General features: G+C 42.7%; 1 protein-coding gene across 1 annotated transcript in view; it reads left to right on the top strand.

Annotated features, from left to right (window-relative positions):
* Positions 1 to 19,873: 19,873 nt before the first annotated feature.
* Positions 19,874 to 23,322, top strand: part of PRRT3 (proline rich transmembrane protein 3) — a 51,434-nt gene continuing 47,985 nt past the window's right edge. Inside the window, exon 1 of the mRNA XM_073644824.1 lies at positions 19,874 to 20,141. The gene's annotated coding sequence lies outside the window, so the exon portion shown is untranslated. The remainder of the gene's footprint in view (positions 20,142 to 23,322) is intronic.

Here is a 23,322-nt window from a genome sequence, read left to right as displayed (position 1 = left end):
GCAGTCACTGTGTACATACATTACATTACTAATCCTGAGTTACATCCTGTATTATACTCCAGAGCTGCACTCACTATTCTGCTGGTGCAGTCACTGTGTACATACATTACATTACTAATCCTGAGTCCTGAGTTACATCCTGTATTATACTCCAGAGCTGCACTCACTATTCTGCTGGTGCAGTCACTGTATACATACATTACATTACTGATCCTGTACTGATCCTGAGTTACATCCTGTATTATACTTCAGAGCTGCACTCACTATTCCACTGGTGAAGTCACTGTGTACAGTCATGGCCAAAAGTATTGAGAATGAGACAAATAGTAATTTTTCCAAAGTTTACTGCTTCATTTTTTGTAATGGCAATTTGCATATACTCCTGAATGTCAAAGAGAGATCAGCTTAACAGCAATTACTGTACTTGCAAAGTCAATATTTGCCCAGAAAATGAACTTTAACCCCCAAAACACATTTCAACATCATTGCAGTCCTGCCTTAAAAGGAGCAGCTAACATCGTTTTAGTGATTGATCCATTAACACAGGTGTGGGTGTTAACCCCTTAATAACATCTGACGTACTAATACACGTCTGTGCCCTGGGACTTAAGAGCCAGACCCGTATTAGTACATCATCGCGATCGCGCGCGCACACAGGCTGTGCGGGCGCGATCGCCGCCGGGTGTCAGCTGATTGTCACAGCTGACACCCGATACTATGTGCAGGGAGCGGTCCTGCACCGCTCCCAGCACATTAACCCCTGCGATGCTGCGATCGAAGTCGATCGCGGCATTGCGGGGGCAAGGGGAGGTGATCGCCGATACTCACCTCCTCTTCCGGCTTCCAGCGCAGTCTGCAAAGGCTTCCTGGGTGTTGCCATGACGACCCGATGTCGTCATGACAACATCCGGGTCACCAGACAGCAGGAAGATTGTTTGGACATGCGCAGTGCATCTCCAAACAATCTTCACACTGTGCACCGCTGACAGCCTGCATGGCATAGGGATGGTGCTCCATTCCTGTGCCATGCAGGCGATCAGAGAAAAAAAAGTGAAAGTCCCAGAGTGGGACAAAGTAATAAAGTGTATAAACTGTCTGAAAGTGGAAAAAAAAAAAAAAATTTGCAAAAATATTAAAAAAAAATAAAAAAAATAATCCACCAAAAATAAAAATATAATGTACCCATCAATAAATATTATTATAAAAAAAAACAATAAAAGTACACATATTTGGTATCGCCGCGTCCGGAACAACCTGACCTATAAAACTGTCCCACTAGTTAACCCCTTCAGTGAACACGGTAAAAAAAAAAAACGAAGCAAAAAACAATGCTTTATCACCATACCGCCAAACAAAAAGTGGAATAACACGCGATCAAAAAGACGCATATAAATAAAAATGGTACCGCTGAAAACGTCATCTCGTCCCGCAAAAAACAAGCTGCCATACAGCTCCATCAGCCGAAAAATAAAAAAGTTATAGCTCTCAGAATAAAGCGATGCTAAAAAATATTTTTTTCTATAAAATAGCTTTTATTGTGTATAAGCGCCAAAACATAGAAAAATGATACAAATGTGGTACCGCTGTAAACGTACTGACCCGAAGAATAAAGCTACCTCATCAATTTTACCACACGCGGAACAGAATAAAAAAAAAAAAAATTCCTGAATTGTTGGTTTTTGTTTATTCTGCCTCCCAAAAATCGGAATAGAAAGCGATCAAAAAATGTCACGTGCCTGAAAATGGCATCAATAACAACGTCAAGTCATCCCGCAAAAAACGAGCCGTCACATGACTGTCTGCCAAAATCTGGAAAAATTATAGCTCTCAAAATATGGCGATGCAAAAACTAGATTTTACAAAAAATGCGTCTTTTAGTGTGTGACAGCTGTCAGTCATAAAAACCCCATATGATTCTGGCATTGCTGCAATCACACCGACCTGAAGAATAAAGTCGTCTAATCACTTATACCGCACAAGGAACGGCGTCAAAAATAAACTCTTGGGTTAGGATTGGGCTAGGGTTAGGGCTGGGTTTGGGGCTAGGGTTGTGCTGGGGCTAGGGTTGTGCTGTGGCTAGGGTTGTGCTGGGGCTAGGGTTGTGCTGGGGCTAGGGTTGTGCTAGGGCTAGGGTTGTGCTATGGTTAGGGTTGTGCTAGGGTTAGGGCTGGGGTTGGGATTTTTTTCAAAAGTAAGAAAAAAAGATGACGATATGGCGACTAGTGTTGAGCGCAAGTGCTCGCTACTTGAGTTTGCATCGGGTGCTCTGGTATGCATTGAGTATCGTGGGTATTTGAGTGACATGCTCGAGTCTCTGCCCCATATGCTTCGCGGCCAAAAAAACTTTACAGGGATTGCCTGCCATGCACGAGCGATCCCCGCATGGTTTTTTTTGGGTGTCTAATAACCGTGAAACATGCGGAGCAGGGACTCGAGCATGTCACTCGAGCACACGCTGTACATGGTACATACCTGAGTACCCGATGCAAACTCAAGTAGCGAGCACTTGCGCTCAAGAATAATGACAACTTATTCAATATGATGACCTAATGTAAACAAATTCTGTGCCGTACCTCTGGGTTCAAAATGTTCACTATACACCTTAATAAAATCCTTGAGGGGTATAGTTTCCAAAATGGGGACACTTGTGGGGGAGCTCCACTGTTTAGGCACATCACGGGCTCTCCAAACGCGACATGGTGTCCGCTAACGAATTGAATGGAAAATCGGCTCAAATTGTTAGCGGACACCATGTTGCGTTTGGAGAGCCCCTGTGTGCCCAAACTTTGGAGCTCCCCCACAAGTGACCCCATTTTGGAAACTAGACCCCCCAAGGCACCTATCTAGATGCATAGTGAGCACTTGGAACCCCCAGGTGCTTCACAAATTGATTCGTAAAAATGAAAAAGTGAAAAAAAAAACACTTTTTCATTTTTATGAATCAATTTGTGAAGCACCTGGGGTTCCAAGTGCTCACTATGAATCTAGATAGGTGACTTGGGGGGTCTAGTTTGCAAAATGGGGTCACTTGTGGGGGAGCTCCAATGTTTGGGCACACAGGGACTCTCCAAATGCAACATGATATCCGCTAACAAATTGTCGGCTCAAATTGTTAGCGGACACCATGTTGCGTTTGGAGAGCCCCTGTGTGCCCAAACTTTGGAGCTCCCCCACAAGTGACCCCATTTTGGAAACTAGACCCCCCAAGGCACCTATCTAGATGCATAGTGAGCACTTGGAACCCCCAGGTGCTTCACAAATTGATTCGTAAAAATGAAAAAGTGAAAAAAAAAAACACTTTTTCATTTTTATGAATCAATTTGTGAAGCACCTGGGGTTCCAAGTGCTCACTATGAATCTAGATAGGTGACTTGGGGGGTCTAGTTTGCAAAATGGGGTCACTTGTGGGGGAGCTCCAATGTTTGGGCACACAGGGACTCTCCAAATGCAACATGATATCCGCTAACAAATTGTCGGCTCAAATTGTTAGCGGACACCATGTTGCGTTTGGAGAGCCCCTGTGTGCCCAAACGTTGGAGCTCCCCCACAAGTGACCTCATTTTGGAAACTAGACCCCCCAAGGCACCTATCTAGATGCATAGTGAGCACTTGGAACCCCAGGTGCTTCACAAATTGATTCATAAAAATGAAAAAGTGTTTTTTTTTTCACTTTTTCATTTTTACAAATCAATTTGTGAAGCACCTGGGGGTTCTAAGTGCTCACTATGCATCTAGAAAGGTGCCTTGGGGGGTCTAGTTTCCAAAATGGGGTCACTTGTGGGGGAGCTCCAAAGTTTGGGCACAGAGGGGCTCTCCAAACGCAACGTGGTGTCCGCTAACAATTTGAGCCGATTTTCCATTCAATTTGTTAGCGGATACCATGTTGCGTTTGGAGAGTCCCTGTGTGCCCAAACATTGGAGCTCCCCCACAAGTGACCCCATTTTGGAAACTAGACCCCCCAAGGCACCTATCTAGATGCATAGTGAGCACTTGGAACCCCAGGTGCTTCACAAATTGATTCATAAAAATGAAAAAGTGTTTTTTTTTTCACTTTTTCATTTTTACGAATCAATTTGTGAAGCACCTGGGGGTTCCAAGTGCTCACTATGCATCTAGAAAGGTGCCTTGGGGGGTCTAGTTTCCAAAATGGGGTCACTTGTGGGGGAGCTCCAAAGTTTGGGCACAGAGGGGCTCTCCAAACGCAACGTGGTGTCCGCTAACAATTTGAGCCGATTTTCCATTCAATTTGTTAGCGGATACCATGTTGCATTTGGAGAGTCCCTGTGTGCCCAAACATTGGAGCTCCCCCACAAGTGACCCCATTTTGGAAACTGGACCCCCCCAAGGCACCTATCTAGATGCATAGTGAGCACTTGGAACCCCAGGTGCTTCATAAATTGATTCATAAAAATGAAAAAGTGTTTTTTTTTTCACTTTTTCATTTTTACGAATCAATTTGTGAAGCACCTGGGGGTTCCAAGTGCTCACTATGCATCTAGAAAGGTGCCTTGGGGGGTCTAGTTTCCAAAATGGGGTCACTTGTGGGGGAGCTCCAAAGTTTGGGCACAGAGGGGCTCTCCAAACGCAACATGGTGTCTGCTAACAATTTGAGCCGATTTTCCATTCAATTTGTTAGCGGATACCATGTTGCATTTGGAGAGTCCCTGTGTGCCCAAACATTGGAGCTCCCCCACAAGTGACCCCATTTTGGAAACTAGACCCCCCAAGGCACCTATCTAGATGCATAGTGAGCACTTGGAACCCCCAGATGCTTCACAAATTGATTCGTAAAAATGAAAAAGTGTTTTTTTTTTCACTTTTTCATTTTTACGAATCAATTTGTGAAGCACCTGGGGGTTCCAAGTGCTCACTATGCATCTAGAAAGGTGCCTTGGGGGGTCTAGTTTCCAAAATGGGGTCACTTGTGGGGGAGCTCCAAAGTTTGGGCACACAGGGGCTCTCCAAACACAACATGGCGTCCGCTAATTATTCAAGCAAATTTTACAATCAAAAAGTCAAATGGCGCTCCTTCCCTTCCGATCCCTGCCGTGCGCCCAAACAGTGTTTTTTCCTCAAATATTGGGTATCTGCGTGCCCAGGGGAAATTGCACAACAAATTTTGGGGTCCATTTTTTCTTGTTACCCCTGTGAAAATAAAAAAAATTGGGTCTAAAGTAACATTTTTGTGAAAAAAGTTAAATGTTCATTTTTTTCTTTCACATTCAAAAAATTCCTGTGAAACACCTGAAGGGTTAATAAAGTTCTTGAATGTGGTTTTGAGCACCTTGAGGGGTGCAGTTTTTAGAATGGTGTCACTTTTGGGTATTTTCTGTCATAAAGACCTCTCAAAGTGACTTCAAATGTGATGTGGTCCCTAAAAAAATGGTTTTGTAAATTTTGTTGGAAAAATGAGAAATCGCTGGTCAACTTTTAACCCTTATAGCTCCCTAACAAAAAAAAATTTTGGTTCCAAAATTGTGCTGATGTAAAGTAGACATGTGGGAAATGTTATTTATTAACTCTTTTGTGTGACATATCTCTCTGATTTCAGGGCTTAAAAATTCAAATTTTGAAAATTGCAAAATTTTCAAAATTTTTGCCAAATTTCCATTTTTTTCACAAATAAACGCAAGTGATATCGAAGAAATTTTTCCACAATCATGAAGTACAATATGTCACGAAAAAACAATCTCAGAATCAGGGGGATCCGTTGAAGCGTTCCAGAGTAATTACCTCATAAAGCGACAGTGGTCAGAATTGTAAAAATTGGCCTGGTCATTAACGTGCAAACCACCCTCGGGGCTTAAGGGGTTAATGAGGACAGGGCTGGCGATCAATCAGTCATGATTAAGTAAGAATGACATCACTGGACACTTTAAAAGGAGGCTGGTTCTTGGTATCATTGTTTCTCTTCAGTTAACCATGGTTATCTCTAAAGAAACACTTGCAGCCATCATTGCACTGCACAAAAATGGCCTAACAGGGAAGAGTATCGCAGCTACAAAGATTGCACCTCAGTCAACAATCTATCGCATCATCAAGAACTTCAAGGAGAGAGCTTCCATTGTTGTCAAAAAGGCTCCAGGGCGCCCAAGAAAGACCAGCAAGCGCCAGGACCGTATCTTAAAACTGTTTCAGCTGCGGGATCGGACTACCAGCAGTGCCGAGCTTGCTCAGGAATGGCAGCAGGCTGGTGTGAGTGCTTCTGCACGCACTGTGAGGCGGAGACTCTTTGAGCAAGGGCTGGTTTCAAGGAGGGCAGCAAAGAAGCCACTTCTCTCCAGAAAAAAACATCAGGGACCGACTGATATTCTGCAAAAGGTACAGGGAGTGGACTGCTGAGGACTGGGGCAAAGTCATTTTCTCTGATGAATCCCCTTTTCGATTGTTTGAGACATCTGGAAAACAGCTTATTCGGAGAAGAAGAGGTGAGCGCTACCACCAGTCTTGTCTCATGCCAACTGTAAAGCATCCTGAAACCATTCATGTGTGGGGTTGCTTCTCAGCCAAGGGAATCGGCTCACTCACAGTCTTGCCTAAAAACACAGCCATGAATAAAGAATGGTACCAGAATGTCCTCCAAGAGCAACTTCTCCCAACCGTCCAAGAGCAGTTTGGCGCCCAACAATGCCTTTTCCAGCATGATGGAGCACCTTGCCATAAAGCAAAGGTGATAACTAAATGGCTCATGGAACAAAACATAGAGATTTTGGGTCCATGGCCTGGAAACTCCCCAGATCTTAATCCCATTGAGAACTTGTGGTCAATCATCAAGAGACGGGTGGACAAACAAAAACCAACAAATTCTGGCAAAATGCAAGCATTGATTATTTATGCAAGAATGGACTGCTATCAGTCAGGATTTGGTCCAAAAGTTGATTGAGAGCATGCCAGGGAGAATTACAGAGGTCTTGAAGAAGAAGGGGCAACACTGCAAATATTGACTTGCTGCATTAACTCATTCTGTCAATATAATCTATTGGTACTCATAATATGATTGCAATTATATTTCTGTATGTGATATAAACATCAGACAAACACTAATAAAAACCAGAGGCCAGCAGGTCATGTGAAAATATAATTTTGGTGTCATTCTCAAAACTTTTGGCCATGACTGTACATACATTACATTACTTATCCTGTACTGATCCTGAGTTACATCCTGTATTATACTCCAGAGCTGCACTCACTAGTCTGCTGGTGCAGTCACTGTGTACATACATTATATTACTGATCCTGAGTTACATCCTGTATTATACTCCAGAGCTGCACTCACTATTCTGCTGGTGCAGTCACTGTGTACATACATTATATTACTGATCCTGAGTTACATCCTGTATTATACTCCAGAGCTGCACTCACTATTCTGCTGGGATTTGTATTTGTTTAAGGGGTTAAGCTCTGAATTTATTTAGTGTATCAAGGGTTTTGGGGGGTCAGGGGGTCCCACACTATTCTGATAGGGAATTTAGACTGTGAGCCCCAATGGGGACAGTGATGTTGGTGCTTGTACGGTGCTGTGGAATATGATGGCGCTATATAAAAGGGGGGGATAAATAAATCTCTGCTTCTCTAATGCGGGCAAGTAAAATATTATCATTTCTTATACAATGTGTCACACAGGTTTTAATAGTCGGAGCCCCCAGCCCCCCATAGTTCACAGATTGCTGCTGGAGCAGACGGAGAAGGAAGGGTCGGACATGTACATAAGACGATCGCCGTTCCTTGGGTGTGGTAGGAAATCGGACCATTTCCTTTACCAAATTCCACAGCTTCCAAAGTAATGGGGAAAACGTGCGGCGAGCGATCAGGTTCTCTGCGGCAGAGCGGTGGGAATTCTGGGAATAATACAGAAATATTCCAGGAGGATCCTCAGACTTTGGAGCAATCTCAAGGGTTTCTTTGTTTTTTTAACTTTACTGATATTGTAAAAAATTAACCCCTTAAAGAGTTTTTTTTCCCAAGACTTTCATATTGGTGACTACTCCTTAGGATAGGTCATTGATATTTGATCGGAGGGGGTCTGACTCCTGAGACCGCTGCCCATTAGCTGAAATAAGGGGCTGTGATTATCTCCTATGTTCCCTTTCTTGTTTACCAGACACAGAAGTTCAATCCCATACAAATACATCAGTCTGAGCTGCAGTACCAGGCACTGCCACAACCATGTAGATGGCGCTATCTCTGGGTAACCAATGAAGGGGAAGCAGCCCTTTCTGATTAGTAGAGGTGTCAAATCTCAACCAATCAAATAATGATCACCCATCCGGGAGTGCGGACCCCGGCACAGGAGCTCTCACTAGAGAACCCTTTTAAAGGGGTTGCTAAATTGGAAAGTGCCTTTAATAAGCAAGAAATTTTACAATTTACTTCTTATTAAAAATCCTTTTCGTTCTCAAGAACAGAAGGATTTTTAAATTTCTTGTTTACTGCTTATTGCCTGGGTTACCGACCACCTTCTTCAGTCTTTCAGAGGTGGCCAGTCTCCTGTATAAGCAGTATTTACAAGCTCTTAGCTATAAAGCATCGCTTTGTAACTGCCCAGGATCGCTGGAGTCAGACATCTTCAGTGTCACCGCGCTCCTCTGATACTGGAGAGGGAGGACTTCCTCTGCCCAAAGTTTGGACTAGCGGCTCAACCATGCTGTTGTTCCGGACTGTCAATCATCCGGACTGCTAGCTGGAGCAGAGCTGCAGTGTAAAGCATGGAAACTCCATGATGATAATTGTGCCCTAATGTAGCAGAGCTAAAAAAAAAAAAAAAGCAGATGTGGTTCAGGTCTGGGGATGATGGCTCTTTATAATAATCCCCCGATGCGGCGCAGTCGTTAACCCTCGGAGTTCCCTTTTATTACAGCAGCCGGCTCAGGTTTGCAGTTAAAGGATTTGATTACAGAACACGTCATGTCCGGCACCTGCTCTATATCACCTGCAACAGAAGCGGCAGCGCTGACGCCGGAGCACCTACAACAGCTGCGCAGGGTGTCGAATGCGAAACCAGAAGAAATTTAAAGGGATGTGACTTTCTTTCAAATATACTTTGCATTTAACTCTTTTTTAGCATTCTGCATGCTGTCAGTGAATGGAAACATTAATGGGGTTATCAAAGGTATATTGATCACCTATCCTGTGTGTAGGTCATCATCAATATCAGATTGGTGAGTCTGACACCCGACAACACCAACAATCAGATGTTTGCAGCCCCTGCAGCGGCCAGATGTAAACAGCGCTTCATAGTGGCCATTCTCTGGTACTGCAACTCAGCCTCCATCAAGCTGATATTGATGACCGATCCTAAGGGTGCAGTCAGACGGCCAAATAGATGGACCTCAGCGCACGGACTGGCTGGCGGCTCTCCCGACCTGAGTGTGACAGCTGCATAGAAATATATGAACTGTCAGGGGAGCTGCCGGCCGGTCCAATCTTCCACCGATTTATACGGCCATCAGACTGCCCACTTAGAATCGGTCATCAATGTATAAATCTTGGACTGTCCCTTTAATTATTAAGGGGGCTGAAAACCCCATCGTAAGCTAGTTGCATTATTTTATGTGATACAATCTGTTACAATGTATCAGTGTAGCTAAAAGATTTTTTTCTATTTCTTGTGTTTTTCCTTTTTTTCCTTCTTTTTATTGTGCTTTTTTTAATTTTCTTTTATTTGTGTGTAATATATTTTTGTTGTATTTTTTTTTATTGTTTCTACTTTTTTTGTTTTGCATTTTTTCTATTGTTTGTTCTTTTTTGTTTTGCATTTTTTCTTTTTTTCCGTGCTTTCTACTGCTGTGCTTTTGAAATTTTTCCATCAATTTTTTTTTTTTGCATTTTTTTTCTTTTATTTGTGTGTGTTTTGTATTTTTATTCTGTGTTTTTCTACTTTTTGTTTTACATTTTTTCTATGATCTGGTATTTTTTTTTGTGTTTTGTATTTTTTTGGTTTTGTATTTATTTTTATTTTTTTCTAAGTCATGACAGATGACTGGAAGAACAATTATCCCACACGATTCTCGCAGTTTCCGTGCCAGCATCAGATAAAAATATAAACCCAGACGTACAGTAAATTAAACAAAGCCGATTCCTCCCGGACCGGTGAGTCTTTCTTTCTCTGTTGGCAGCTCCTCGCAGTGAGGGGGCGGATGACTCCAAAAACTACTTTCTATCAAATTGTGAGATCCTACAAGACAACAAGGGGTCAGATCCTGGCACTAATGTTCCTACAGTCCAGCACAAAAAAGAAGATGTTTTAAATTATTTTGGCCTGTCATCTACAAGGTTTATATACTTTTTCTTAAAGGGGTATACCCATCTTATACACAGGCTAGGATATGCCATCACTTTATGATCAATGGGGTCCAATCTCTGGGATCTCCACCAACCCTGAGATTAACATAGGCACAACGCTGGTGTCACACTCAGGGCCAATAATGAGAAGAAAACTGGGCAATTGCCCATGTCGCCCATCCCTAAACTAACCCAAACCTTTAAAAAGTAGTCATGCTATGTACCCCTCTAATCTTTCCTTAGAGAGTGGTCCCCAATCACACAGTACTGCTGAGGGCCATATTGATTTTTAATTGTGCCATTGTTCTCTACAAGTCCTGGTGGCCAGGGGCGACATTGAAGAGACCCTCTTTATATCCACTCAGTTACTTAAAGGGCCCCCTTCCTATCTATACGATTTAAAGGTATTTGGCAATGGGTTTTCTACACTAGAAATAATCCCTTTAACATATTCAGCTCTGCTGCATCTGTATTTTCTACCCCATTTACCTTCATTTGTTATATGTGACTGCCCACAGCTTGTCCTATAACGCTGCCGCATGTTTATGAGGCTCCGACTTTAGGATTTTTTCCACTTTTACAACCCTACAGATCGGCACTATGGCATAGCTGCTATGGGTTGCTGGGTTTCCGCCAGCGCGGGGCACAGGGTGGCTATTAATTTCTTCCCATTCAAGTATCAGGTCTAAAACTGAAGTGTTTGTCATTATCCATGGTAACCCGGCCCAGGGGGCTATAGGGTTTCTATAAGGCAGCGCCTCCTGGACACCACAGGGTATTTAGCATGCATTTCTGCAACTGAAAAAGTATTTGCACCCAAAGGTCTTATAATATGGACACTGGCTCAGAAGAAAATAATTGCCTAAAAATATTATACAATGTAGCAGAGATAAACCGGTCATTCAACTTTATGGGACATTTAAAAAATATTCCTATTAGGAAATGGTTAAAACAGAGTTTTCCTTTAAGACTATGTTCACACAGGTTTTTTCAGATGTTGAACAATAATGTGTTTTTCAAGCAGAAACTCCGGTACTTCAATGAACTTTTCTAGGGTAGATACTCATGGTGTTTTGGAAGCGTTTAGGGGGGCTGTTTTTGCAGCCTTTTGATTTGGCTTTGTTAGGAGTAGACTCCATCAAGAGCCACTTCAGAAAAGTTATTTCCTTTTATTTTATTTTTTTTTCCACCAGGAATTTTTTAAAACCTTTTTAAGAAAAAAATGCACAAAAAAAAACTCATGTGAATAGCAAATTGATTTTTGAAGAGGATTTTTAAGCAGATCCTTTAAAAAAAAAAAAAAACTAAAAAAAAACTCTGTATGGGTATGTGCACACAACATCTTTAAGATGCCAAGACTTTCCTAGGCAGAGACACTTCAGGAAAACGCCAGCTGTCATTTTCCTGAAGCAGCTTCACTGGTGGCTTCTTTTTGCAGTACTTTCCGCCATAATGGAGAGTGCATACTACTTTTTTTTTAACCGCTTCATGATTTCTGAAACCTAAAGGGGTTAAAAGAAGTAACGAAAGACTGAACATGTGAACAGCAATATTGTTTTTACATTGCTGTGCATTTTGTTCATTTTTAGTGGTGGTTTCGCAGCGCTTCCTCAGGGGGAACGCCACCTGAAAAAGACGTCATTGCCTTAGTTGGTTTTTCTTCTATGTTCAAGAAACCTAATTTCAGGACTGAGCCCATAGGAGGATCTCTGGATGGGCCAGAAGAACTTCACTGGAAATCACATGAAAGAATCCTGATGACATCCTAAGAGCCGAGTAATCACCTAATGGAGGTGAATGAGCAGAGGGCGAAGTAATAAGGTCCCATCTTGCTTTGCGGAAGAGATAATGAGGGTGATTTACGTTAAGTGGTTGCCTCTTCAAAGTCGTGCCCATTACACGGCAGGGTCAGTATATGGGACATGGCGGAGCGCGCTGTGTTGTGTGGAGAGGATCTAAAGCGCTTTGATGTAAGATATGATGGGAAAATGACTCCAATAGGGGAAGAAGTGAAGTGTCCAAAAACAATCGAGTCATCCAGATTCTGTCTCTGGGAAATCTGTGGGACGACCAATACGGCAGAAAGTAGGGAAACTTCAGAGCAAGCTGTTCCCATTTTGATGAAGCTGGATGCCTAATAAATGTGGCCCCCTATCTCAAGTACCAGGGCCCGGGAGCGGTGGCTACCTCAGTACCCCTATAGGACTTGGTGACCTCTTATATGGCCTCCATTACAGCCAGGGCCGGCTCCAGGTCTATATGGGCCATTGGGCGACGGACTCTCCTTCTCTTTGACTTTCCTCTTTGTCTTCCAAGAGCTAAAACCTTTTTATTTTTAATTCCATGTAGTTGTATCAGGGCTTATTTTTCACTGTACGAGCTGGAATTTTTATCATTATCATTTTGGGGTCCGTACGACTTTCTGAACTCAATTTATTCCATTTTTTGGTAATGTAAAGTGAGTAAAAAATAGCAATTCTGCCATTTTGAATTGTTTCGGTATGGACCATATTGGATATTTATTTTGATATTTTATTAGATCGGACACTTACTTGAGCGCCGATACTAAATATGTTAATATTTTTTATGTTCTGGTAAAAAAGGGGAGTGATTTATACTTATTTTTTTGTTTTTGATATTTATGATATTTTTCTTTTACATTTTTTATAGGTCTTTTTTATAGGTCCCCAAAGAGGACCTGAACTTGCAACGAAAGGCTTCATATGTGTGGAAAAATGGCAGAGAACTAAAAGTTATCCCTACCCCCAGCGATCCCAAGAACCGGCCCATCTTAATGGGATCTCCACTCCATTGGTTGTCTATGGGCCAAGAAATAGCGGAGCGCAGTACTCAGCTTTCCCCGGCAGTCGTATAGTCAGTGAATGGAGTGGAGGGTGAATATATGCACCTCCGCTGCTGGGGGTCCTAGCAGGTGGACCACCAGTGATCAGTAAATTATACTTTTCTATAGATAGGGGATAACTTTAAACCCTTTAACTCTGTATTCCGGGTCCTAAATGCGTTAAAGGGCATCTCATTTTTCATTTTTTATATACTATTTTCATACTTTGATTTTTTTGTTCTGTAGATTTTATTTGTTATAAAAAAAAAAATAACCGAAAACAATGAATAAAAAAAAAAATCAAAATTGATTACAAACGATAAATTAAAAAATAAATAAAGAAGCGATCATTGATATTATCATCATTATGAAATTACCCAATTATCCTAAAAAAAATCCTATATTTTTTTTTTTTCAATTGTTGACTTTACAACAGGATAGACATGTCAAAACACATCGAAAAAATCCCTTGTCCTGAGGCCACAGCGGGAGACCAAGGCTCTGCGGTTATTCCTGGCCCGGGCATGGATGAACCCAGCGTGAAGTGCTTACGCCTGTCAGGCTGCGGCCCACGTGGCCTCCCCGGTAATCCCTGCATGGAGAGGATGACCCGTAATGCTGCCAGGGGCCGGCTCCATTCAATTAGGTGCCTCATTATCCCACAGACAGCGAACCTTGCCGCTGTACACATCACACAGATCTCCGCCGGACGCCAGAGCTTCCAGGGAGCAATATCCCAAGGGATACAGAAAATCTGACCGAAAAAACAATATACGCTTCATTCACGACAGGTAAGAGAGACTCATCATTTGTGTTTCGTTTTTGCTTTTTTTTTAAGTCACTTTTTTTTTTTGTCTTGCGGAATTCGTTGATAATTTTTGCACAAAAATTCTTGATGGATGATAAATTTTGCATAAAACCAGAAATGCTCTCCATCTTTGTCTTTAATCTTTTTTATTTGCACCTTTTTGGGGGGGGGGGGCAAAAAAGTCGCCTGTTCTGCAATAATATTTTATGTATTCTCCATAAAATAAGCATTCTGGAGCACCTGAATTTGGAATTCTGTATTGTGTTATTCCTCCTGGAAGTGCAGTAATATTTTCTTTCTTAAAGGGGTTGTCCATGATTTGGTCAAGGGAGGTGAAAAATATTTTAAAAAATTTGAGACAACCCAAATTGGCGCTGCTCCTCCGTACTCAGTTCTGCATCCCCCGCCTGCAGGTCTGTCATGTGGGTGCGGGAGGAGAAAGTGTGAACGCTGCAGCTTATCAGCAGCTACTGATTGGCTGCAGCGCTCAGATGAACCAAGTAGATCAGTGAGGGACAAAGTACTAATAAGGATGGAGGTGCTGCGCCGTCCCGAAAGAGGAGCATCAATTTTTTTTACGTTTTTTTTCCCCTCCCCAAGCCCAGAAGTAGGAAAAACCTTTAATGGAAGTGCGTCCTTACACAGTCAGACACAATCCCGTCAGTTCTGGCGAAATCAATGTGCAAGGACCTGGGAAATGGTAACAGCCAGTTGTCAATTTGCGCATACATTTCCAGGAGGAATAAGAGAGGAACAGAGCAAAAAATATGCCTCATAAAAAATACAACAGAGCTTTCAGGAAAATTAACGAAAGCAGGAAAGCATACAGTTTTGCAAAAATTGCGCCGTTTATGTAGTAAGCACGGATATGCGCTTAGAAAACATAAAGAAAAATTAAAAAATAATTTAAAAAAAAGTGCTTTAAAGTGGACTGAGCAATTGTCGGTAATCTCTTCCCTGCCCGTCGCGGTCCCTTCTATGAGTAATGTCACAATTGCTGCTATTAGTGCCGTACAAAGCCAGTGAGTAATGTTGTGTCACCGGTGATGGCCCCGGCAGCTGTGCCCACTGATACCAGGCCGGAGTGGCCATTTTCTCCTACAGTCCATGGGATAATGTGATAGCTTAAATTCCTGAGCTCCGCGTACAATGGAGCAATTTATCAAAGGGGGGCATTCACTAAGATGACACAGAAATACCAGCGGAGGGGATCGCTGGGTGGGGGCACCATAGAAAAAAATCCTATATGTCCTGTCACCAGGCTCTTCTGAGTCCACCCCATAGAGTGCAAGTGATGGCGGCATTATGCAGCCCACTCCAGTCTAACTGACGTTAAACCCCTTTGATGCCGCTGTCGATTGTGACCGCGGCATTTAAGAGGTTAAAAATGTGGTGCTGATGGAGCTGTCATGGCAGCCAGGGGCCTAGTGAACGTCCCTGTGTCGGCCATCTTTGTACACCTGCGACAGAGCTTCGTAGCAGAACGGTAATTTTATTATACTCGGAAATATTACAGTACGAGGAGGAAAAGAGCAGCACACTGGGACCTTGAGCCGGCCCTGCCCTCAACGGGCACTTTCTGAAAGGGATGGCCTCTGATGGAACAACCCCTTTAAGGCTCTGTTCACATTGACACCGTGGGACGCGATTCCTTCCAGACAAAATGACAGAACCCTAATGGACCACTTAGTAGTCTGAAAAATCTGCTTTCACAGTTCTGTCAGAGATGTATTGATGGTAAATGTGAACCTGCGGCTCATCTGGTGCTGAGGCTGTTACCATGGCAACCAATGAGACGCCATCTTACATTTGAGGACAACCAATTGACCGACTGTTGCGTCTCAGAGGCCATTTTGCATAGCAGTCCTGAGGAAACGTTCAGTGGTAAAAAGATGGAGCTGAACTATTGGTGGAGGTTAACAATTGGGTGACAGGTTACCAGGTCAGCGGCCGCGAAGCAGCAGCCAAAATCATGGTTGTGATTTGTGTTATCAATGCAGCATTATGCAGCGGACACTTCCAGGGTTCTGTTGCCGCCATTTTGTCGTGGTCCACCATTTTGATGTGAGGAGAAACGCTTCATGCTGAGCTATTTTTCTTATTAAATATGCCATGTCTGATGTAGATGTGGACAGAGCTGTGGAAATACACTAGTGTGACATCACTGTGTGCATGATTTATGAGCCTTACCAATTACCCTTGTACTGGGACATCACTGATTACATCTCCCTATACTGTGACATCACTATGTGCATGATTTATTAGCCTTAGCTATTACTCCTGTACTGTGACATCACTGAATACATTTCCCTATACTGTGACATCACTATGTGCATGATTTATGAGCCTTAGCAATTACTCCTGTACTGTGACATCACTGATTACATTTCCCTATACTGTGACATCACTATGTGCATGATTTATGAGCCTTAGCAATTACTCCTGTACTGTGACATCACTGAATACATTTCCCTATACTGTGACATCACTATGTGCATGATTTATTAGCCTTAGCTATTACTCCTGTACTGTGACATCACTGAATACATTTCCCTATACTGTGACATCACTTTGTACATGATTTATGAGCTTTAGCTATTACTCCTGTACTGTGACATCACTGAATACATTTCCCTATACTGTGACATCACTATGTGCATGATTTATGAGCCTTAGCAATTACTCCTGTACTGTGACATCACTGATTACATTTCCCTATACTGTGACATCACTATGTGCATGATTTATGAGCCTTAGCAATTACTCCTGTACTGTGACATCACTGATTACATTTCCCTATACTGTGACATCACTATGTGCATGATTTATGAGCCTTAGCAATTACTCCTGTACTGTGACATCACTGAATACATTTCCCTATACTGTGACATCACTATGTGCATGATTTATGAGCCTTAGCAATTACTCCTGTACTGTGACATCACTGAATACATTTCCCTATACTGTGACATCACTATGTGCATGATTTATGAGCCTTAGCAATTACTCCTGTACTGTGACATCACTGATTACATTTCCCTATACTGTGACATCACTATGTGCATGATTTATGAGCCTTAGCAATTACTCCTGTACTGTGACATCACTGAATACATTTCCCTATACTGTGACATCACTATGTGCATGATTTATTAGCCTTAGCTATTACTCCTGTACTGTGACATCACTGAATACATTTCCCTATACTGTGACATCACTTTGTACATGATTTATGAGCTTTAGCTATTACTCCTGTACTGTGACATCACTGAATACATTTCCCTATACTGTGACATCACTATGTGCATGATTTATGAGCCTTAGCAATTACTCCTGTACTGTGACATCACTGATTACATTTCCCTATACTGTGACATCACTATGTGCATGATTTATGAGCCTTAGCAATTACTCCTGTACTGTGACATCACTGATTACATTTCCCTATACTGTGACATCACTATGTGCATGATTTATGAGCCTTAGCAATTACTCCTGTACTGTGACATCACTGAATACATTTCCCTATACTGTGACATCACTATGTGCATGATTTATTAGCCTTAGCTATTACTCCTGTACTGTGACATCACTGATTACATTTCCTTGTACTGTGACATCACTATGTGCATGATTTGGGAGCTTTAGTTTTACTGAGCGAATTATCCCTGCACTGTGATGTCATTGTGTGCATTCTCCAAGCCCTGAAACATCGCTGTGTGCATGATTTGTGAGCTTTAGCTGCACTGGGTGCATTGATCCAGGACTGTGAAATCATTGTGTACATTTAGCTTTATTGAGTGAATATCCCCTGTACTATGACATCAGTGTTTGCATTCCCATTCTGTGACATCACTATGTGCATGATACTGTGATGTCATTTTGTGTTTTTTCACAGTACCATGATATTGTTATATGCTTTACGCTTATCCTATTATATCACAAATTGTCAAGCAATATAAAGTGGTCCTGGCAGAGCCTGATTTTCTCTTTTTGCTGCTGTAGTCGCAGCGGTTTCACATGACACGTGTTATCAGCTCGTGCGGCATTTATTGTAACAGGTTTTATGGAAAACCGCCGTGACCATTGGTTGATGAGTCAAAGCCCATGTAACAGCTGTAGCAGGAGGGTCACCCTGCTCCTCGCGTGACGTGTCCCACCCGTGTGGTTACTGAGAATGATGGATGGACGTATCGTCTTCTCTCCTGAATCGCTTACGTTAGATGAGACAGATGGATATTCTGCCTAAAATGGATGGAAAACGCATCTGTCCAGTTGTCATTGGAAGCAGCTGAGAACTCAGATAGGGGGCACTAAGAACTCCGATAGGGGGCACTTAGTATTTCCATCCCCAGATGACAACAATGTGTCCCCTGTCCATAGGAGAGGGAATAATTTACTGATCTCTGGTGGTCCTAAGACTGGGGGCTCTTGCTCCGGAGAACCGGGCTGGCTTAGCAGAATATTCCTCCTCTCCATTCATTGTCTATGGGACTGATGGCAATATTGCACACGATAGTCACATAGACAATGAATGAAGTGAAGGTCGAGCATGAGATCCTTGGGTCATTTTAGGTATCAAAAGCCCCATTCTTATGATCATTGGGGATCCCAACAGTTGGACCCTCTAGTGATCCTATTGATAGGACATGAAATGTTTTTTTGTTTTGCTTTTTTTTAGATTTCAGCTCTGAAGCCTGCAGAATTGTGAATGCTGCTCTGAAGTAAAATACAGTTATTCAAGGTTTTTCTATATTTTTGTTATTACTTGAGTAAAAATTGAAATGTGAAAAGTTATCTTTTTTGTTTCTTCTGATATTGATGAACCGATCAGGAGCTGATCTGCAGCACCCGGTAGTGGCTGCTACCCATTGAATGGAGCACAGATGCCACAGGAGCTAATAACAGCAGACCCCTGCCGATCTGATGACCTGAGGGATAATTTGTCAATATCATATGTGCGGACAACCCCTTTAAAGTAGTACTCTCCCCTCATAAAGTTGGGCCGTATTGCTGGGATAGGCCAATAGTTTATGATTGGTGGGGGTCCGACCTCTGGGGGACTGCATTGTGTTTTCCAGCACAGCGGCACCACCTGTTGGACAGGAGAACTGCTCCATTCAAGTGAATGGGGCTGACTGCACAACTAAGGGGCATCACTCTGCAGGAAAAAGCAGAGAAGGGGCCAGTCGGTGCTGCACCCCCTTTACTGTCAGGATGGGGGGGTTCTCCAAGAGGTCACATCCTCACTACTCATAAAGTGATGGCGTTTCCTAGCAATATACCTCTACTTTATAAGTCAGGAATGCCCCTTTAATCAAAAGTTTGACAACTTTCGATCCCAGTATGAGTTTTCTTTCTTGAACTTTTCATGATTCAGCAGGAATAGGAACCTTCCTGCTCGCACACAGAGGCTGAAATTAACCCCTACAAACCCAATATCTCACACAGCTGAGGATTTGTTACATTTGTATCCAGAGTAGGCATAAATCTGTTACAATGTATCACTGAGTATTGCTGTGAAAAGTATCAAGTAAGGTAGAAGGATAAAAGCCAGGCGGTTTCTATTCACTGACAGCACGCCGAGATCTTGTAAACCGCGAGGAATCGAAGCACAAAGTTTATTAGAAAACTGCAGAACTGGTGGGGGGGGGGGGGTTTCTACATTCTTTCCTTACGGTCACCTCCAAGTTTCCGTCTCTTTGTTAAATGACGTCTGAGCGGAAAGTCAGGGTAGTTGTCGTCCCTCTTTGATCTACGGATTTGGATTTTAGAACACAATAAATAAATCCGTAGAAGTCCCCGCGTCCGTCTCTCGCCCGCCACCATCTCTCGCCGCTCCCAGGCTTTTCCTTGTTCTTCCTGGCATGTAACTAAGAGAAGGTTAAAAAGTGGCTGAGCAGGAACGAGGCAGCTCTCCAGCTCCAGCAGAGGATTTTCTTCTTTCTTTTTTTTTTTTTTTTTTCCTGGCTCCGTCAGATTTGGAGGTGTAACCCTGAGCTTTATTATGCTCTGTGCAGATTATTGAAGCCACTTGGAGGGAGGAAGAGAAGCAGAGTCAGACTCAGGATCCGGGGACTGTACACCGGCAGCGCTCGGCCTCATTCATCCACCGTCATTTGGGATATTCAGCATTTTTTTCGCACACCAACATCTGGAATCCTATGTATTTCTCAGCGGCGGAGGGTTGCTTCGTGTCCTAGAAGAAGGTAAGACCCTAGGATGTAGCAGAGCTGAACATGTAAGGTGCATGATTTTCTCAATAATGTAACTGCAAGTGACAAACCCAGCTGATCTCTGGGATCATACAGGTGGCTCCGGGGATGGGATACGTCCATAGCCCTCCATCATCTGCACCGACAGGCAGCATATATACAAGTAATCCTCCTGCTCCGATATCTCCTGCTGCCGCCATAGACCCTGCGAACAGATTTTGGGGATCCAGAGTTAGCAGATGGATTTGTGATTCCCATATATTTCACATTTTTATGATATTTTTGGGACACTGTGAAATAATGATATAAAACCTGACAATTTGAGGTAGAAGGAAAAATGACGGTATAGGGTCCATGGTCGTAAGGGGCGACATTTTATCAGAAGCAGTATTTTGGGGTGGACGAAGATGTAAGGGGCCACCAACACCTCCAAAGCAGGTGGCATTGTGCATTATGAGGAGCTATTGGGCAGCAAAGGGCCCATATATTGTTCTTGCACAGGGGTCCTCTCCTGTCTGTGTCTGCCCCTGGTCCCACGTGAACGGCTCCTTGAAACTTCGGGCTCTAGAACGACGTCACATTGACAATCGTATTCATTGAAAATTGTTACAAAGAACAACACAAAGATATTCAGAGTTCTGGAAAAGAAGCACTTAGAAGTTTGAGTTTAGTAAAGAAGCATATAGGTGCGTGGGGTTCTAGAAAAACAGCACATTTGTGCTTTCTAGAAACTAAAAAAAAAGCACATTGACTTGTCGGGTTCTTTAAAAAAAAAAAAACACAAAAATTCTAATAATGATAAAAAAACTACATCACATAGAGAACTAGAAAAAGCAGCATGTTGATAACTGGGATTCTAGAAAACCAGCAGGCTGATCCTTGGGGTTCTAAAAAAAAACTGGGATTCTAGAAAACCAGCAGGCTGATCCTTGGGGTTCTAAAAAAAACTGGGATTCTAGAAAACCAGCAGGCTGATCCCTGGGGTTCTAAAAAAAACTGGGATTCTAGAAAACCAGCAGGCTGATCCTTGGGGTTCTTAAAAAAAAAAAAACATATAGTCATTTGGGTTCGAGAAAAGAAAACAGAACATTAAAATATTGTTTTCTTAAAAAAAAACCCACACCCGTCATGTCACAAGTAGAAGTGGAAAAGCAGCACGATGACCCTCAGGGTTCTAGAAAAACAACAGTTCCCCAGCACTTGGGGGCTCTAGAAAAACAGGACATTGACGTGAGGGACCCATTTGAGAATTAAGACCATTCAAGAAAGACATGGATATTTTTCTTTATTTTTGGAAAGAAAGCAACTTATTGCCAGATGTAGAACTAGAGCGATTACACCAGAATTCTAACATAATTGCTTTGGTGGATCAGGGTCCATGCTTCTAGAAAACCAACACACTGAAGATTGGCTTCTAGAAAACCAGCAGACTTACACTCGGGGTTCTAGAAAAAGGAGAACATTGGTAAAAGTTTCAAAGCAATAATATGTCAAGTTTAAAACTAGAAAAGCAGCAGACAGATGAGGTTCTTGAGAAAAGCAAAGCACCGACACGAGATGTTCTAGAGAATTGACACTTTTGGTTCTAGAACAGTTGAGCACTTTCCCAGAACGTCTAGAACGGCGACACTTTGTCACTTTCTCAAATTGTAAGGATCTGTGTCATCGACCCTGATGTTGAAAAAAAAGACTCCCCCCTCCCCAACACTAGATGATCTAGAACAGCAGCACTCCGAGGGGTTTTTCGCACGTGACATTTTTTTATGCAATTTTTGTAGCCAAAACTAGAAGTGGATTAAGCCAGAAAGAATCTTTTCTCTTTATTATTGACTCCTTCCTTTGACAAAGTCCTGAACAAACAGCTGGAGGTTCTAGAAATGCATAAAAGGATCTACTAAAACTACAAAAGCAGCACAGCGAATTAAAGTAACCCTTCGAGCCCTGGAATACTAGTTTGACAGCTCTCTCTGACACACGAGAGTCCAGAAAAGCACCTGGTAGCCCTCACATTGCCACTCAGGACACCCGGTTCTCACATGGCGGAGCACCACCGTCCTACCGTTTGCTGCCGGGGATTAGCTGGTTAGCAGGTATAAGCTATGACCTTTGATGTGCCGTCTCAGACACCACTCTCTCTCTCTCTCTTTCTGTGTCATTAGACCTGAAGATCAGGTATCTGGAGATAAGTAATGGCGCCCTGAAGAGGATGTGATGTGCCGTACATCCCGCTGGCTCATCTCTACAGGAGCCGAGATGGTTGCCCCATTTGACCATGTTTAATGTTGGCACTAAAAGCTTCTTATCTTCACAGCGCCGTGAACAGATCGTTGCTGTTCATGCGGGATGTACGGAGCACGAATACACCATCATCATACAACCTTTGACCAAGATTTTCATTTTACAACTGCTCCGTGCACCACAAACCCACGTTGCATGGCACTGACAAGAGCAAAAGTCATCATTCCTGTAGGTGTTGGGTGTCACAGACCCCTGGCATCACGCTCTATAAATTTCCCATGCAAAAGATGGAAATTTAAAGGGATTGTCTCATCACGATAACCCCAGCTAATCGGCACAGCATCCCTAGCACATAACAAACCATACATTGTAGTCAGAGGAATAGCTAATTGGGAGCAAATCACATCTAAGTGGGCCCCATGTATTCAGCTATGGACACTCCCTAATCAATAGAGGGCACCTCGCTAGAATAAAACGCTCCCCAAATACTAAGACCAATATTACCACCACATAGTGACCATACAGTGGCATCGTACCATCAAATACTGCACTAATTACCATAATCACCACCTCAAAAATGGGCTATTAAGAAAGCAAGAATTCCAGAAAAGCAGTGAGCGCCCCGAAAAAAAAAATATTAGTGCCCTATATTGTGCCCCAGACAGTAAAATAATAGAAAGCCCCACCTATGAAGTAATCATGCTGCAAGTGCCCCTTGTAAAGTAATGATACCCCCTAAAAATGTAATAATACACCTTGAATTTTCATATTGCCCATTTAATATTGTTCCCTAAGTGCACCCCGAAAAGTAATAATGCCCCTCAAGTCCTCCACAAATAATAATAATGCCCCGTGACTGCTCACCAAAAGGTTTTCATAACCCAAGTTCACCTAAAATATTGCATTACCCCGAGCGGCTGCTAAAAATAATTAAATG

Source organism: Phyllobates terribilis, unplaced genomic scaffold (assembly GCF_046119375.1).
Source record: "Phyllobates terribilis strain yellow unplaced genomic scaffold, ASM4611937v1 Scaffold_8__6_contigs__length_399053987, whole genome shotgun sequence".
Classification (NCBI taxonomy): domain Eukaryota; kingdom Metazoa; phylum Chordata; class Amphibia; order Anura; family Dendrobatidae; genus Phyllobates; species Phyllobates terribilis.
This window is presented reverse-complemented; position numbering and strand designations above follow the sequence as displayed.